Raw genomic sequence first — 2,995 nt, forward strand, 5'->3', positions numbered from 1 at the left:
TTTTAAACTTATATTTGCAACCCAATGTAAGTTGCTTCTTATAAGGTTGAACAGCCACGCTTTTTAACCAAATGGCCTTTCACTTATTTTACCCTTAGCGTGTTGTTATAACCACTGTTGTTTTACCATTAATCCCGATCTCTTCATTATTTTAGTTAAATATGAACCTTGTCATTGTAATGGAAGGGATAAATATAAAATACGTTACGTCAATCAATAAACGAGAAACCACGTCTTATAAACATAATCCATCGCTAAACGCCTTATACAAGTTGCCATCAATACCTTATATGGTTAAACAATATGACGTCGTCACACAGGATTCCCAACATTGCATCCTAGCTGTAACTACGATCATATACCGTGTATTTTTAATTAACCAGAACCATAGATGTATTATATATGATATCTATGATCTGAGCCTGCTGCGGACCATTAGCAAACATACGTCGGGATAATATTATTACGTCATAATTAAGCGGCTGTGCCACAGTGGTTAGCGCCTTGTGCACAAAAGATACGGGTTTAAACAGTCCGGCCCACGGTTCTCATGGTTGCGCAGTTTGTTTGCATAAGAATAAAGTTTTATGTCTACTGATGCTAAATTAACAGCTAGTTTGTGAAAATTTGCTTTAATTTAAAAGTTATGAACGTTTAAAAAATCAAATTTCAAAGTTGTAAAAAACGTCACTCGCGGGCACTGTGACGTCACAATGCAATATTTCGTTTATGGGGAAAACCCGGCCTATCAGCGGTTTACGTTTTATTGATGCAGTTTTGATAGATAAGCAAATCAAAACGTTTTTTAAGGTATTAACAATACCTATGGCTTCAGCAACTTATTGAAAGTTATTTCCTAGGGATCAGTGTATAACCACACAAAATAGCCTACCAAGCTTAGTGGAGAATTAGTTTTCGTGACTTCCCAGGGTTCGGATTTCAAATTCTTTTTGTTTTTTTTCCCAGAGGACATAGACTATACTCTAAACAAAATAAACGACATAAATATGTGATTGACCAGCTTCTTGGTATGAAGGCAAACAATAAATACTATACTAGAGTAAATTGATTTCACTAAATTTGTATTCCATGCTCGGGTCTCAGTCAAGAATATCATATTTGCAACACATATATATGTAATGTGTTTACACAAATTTCAGGAAAAAAGACAGTGCAACACTTTAACCAACAGACTTATTAAATGTCACATTTTTTAATAAATGCTATTCTTAGACTCTTAGTCAACCCACCAAATTGTGTTGTTGATTTGCTCAGCTTCACTTGTTTTCTATGGTAGGTGAATTTGGCCTGTCTACTTCCCCAACACTTGCTGGAAGTACAGGTTCAACCTGGAAAGGCTCAATACCTATTGCTAGTGGACTAGGATCTTCACTTATGTCACTTCATTAGATGAAATACTTCTACCTGACTATACATCACACACTGACACTTTTACATTATTGTTAACTGACAAATTTAAATAGTGTAATACTGTAATACACTTACAAACAATTTTAAAAACATTAATTTCAAACTAAAATCAGGCCACGGCACTACCTACGCCTATTTCTTAATTTAAAAGTAACAGAAAACGCTATGTCGACGGTACACTCTGTTTTGCTGCAAACATTATTTCATTTTCCGCCAGCAAAGCCTAAATCAGCTGATCGATTAGAACAGATTGTGACGTAATTAACGTCATAGTGCCCGTGAGTGACGCAATAATAAGCGAACTTTTTGGCACTTTTTAAAACGTTATTTTGGGCAAACTAAACATTTTTTCACAAAAAAATACCACAGATAGTATTTATTAAGTGTACATTTTGATTTAAAACCAACTTGTATGAGCGTGGTCCAGACTCGCTGCTAACATTGTGGGCGTGTGTGTCCTTAGAAAATCCACTTAACGGCTATTGCTCCAACCCAGTGGTCACTAATGTGTATGAAACTGAACACCAGTGTTATAACGACTGTCGCTTCCCCGCCATGCGAGGATAAATAAGTTACATACGTGGTAACTCGCAAGTGGGCACGAGGTGTATGAAACAGAACACCCGTGTTATAACGAGTAGGTTGGGGATGGGACGTGTCATAAATATATAGTAGGTTGGGGTAAGATGGGACGTGTCATAAATATATAGTAGGTTGGGGTAAGATGGGACGTGTGTAAATATACGAGTAGGTTGGGGGATGGGACGTGTCGTAAATATATAGTAGGTTGGGGTAAGATGGGACGTGTCATAAATATATAGTAGGTTGGGGTAAGATGGGACGTGTCATAAATATATAGTAGGTTGGGGTAAGATGGGATGTGTCATAAATATATAGTAGGTTGGGGTAAGATGGGCTGTGTCGTAAATATATAGTAGGTTGGGGTAAGATGGGACGTGTCATAAATATATAGTAGGTTGGGGTAAGATGGGATGTTTCATTCTTGTTCCACCCCATTTTGCATACACCACATTAAACCCACTTTATTTGATTTTCTTTCCTTCTGTAATCGATGTAACCTTTTATCTGTTTCACGAAGTCCATATTTATTACTAAACGTCATTGGAACGTCGGATTTAGAGCCGTCCTTTGGCCGGTATGCACCAGTTTTACGTCTGCAACCAAAACAAACATTGTATGACTATTTATGCTTTGTTTACTAAGTGATGAATTAACAATTAAATGTAAACCATTAACCTTTTAGACACCCACATGTTTTTATATATGTTACTTACTTATCGTCGCATGGCGGGGAAACGACAGGCGTTATAACACGGGTGTTCTGTTTCATACACCTTGTGCCCGCTTACCGAGTTACCACGTATGTAACGCAATCGCTGTTAAGCATCTTGCCCAAAAACACCTATTTTAACAATGGTAGCAGCATCGAGCCTCCATCTCGTAACACTACAGACATAGCTCCAACAACTATGTTTCAACCACAACCCACCTTTCACATGTCTCACATTCACAGAAACAGTTTTTATCCCCAAAGAAAGATTCT

The 2,995-nt window shown here is 37.3% G+C and overlaps 1 long non-coding RNA gene across 1 annotated transcript; it reads right to left on the reverse strand.

The window, feature by feature from the left end:
• Window positions 1-2,482: 2,482 nt before the first annotated feature.
• Window positions 2,483-2,995, reverse strand: LOC104265634. The gene is made up of 2 exons (XR_717240.2): window positions 2,942-2,995; window positions 2,483-2,606 (listed from the first exon to the last, which is right to left on the reverse strand). It is a non-coding gene; the product is annotated as an uncharacterized LOC104265634 (long non-coding RNA).

The sequence above is a fragment of the Ciona intestinalis genome, unplaced genomic scaffold, assembly GCF_000224145.3.
Source record: "Ciona intestinalis unplaced genomic scaffold, KH HT000348.1, whole genome shotgun sequence".
Taxonomy (NCBI): Eukaryota; Metazoa; Chordata; class Ascidiacea; order Phlebobranchia; family Cionidae; genus Ciona; species Ciona intestinalis.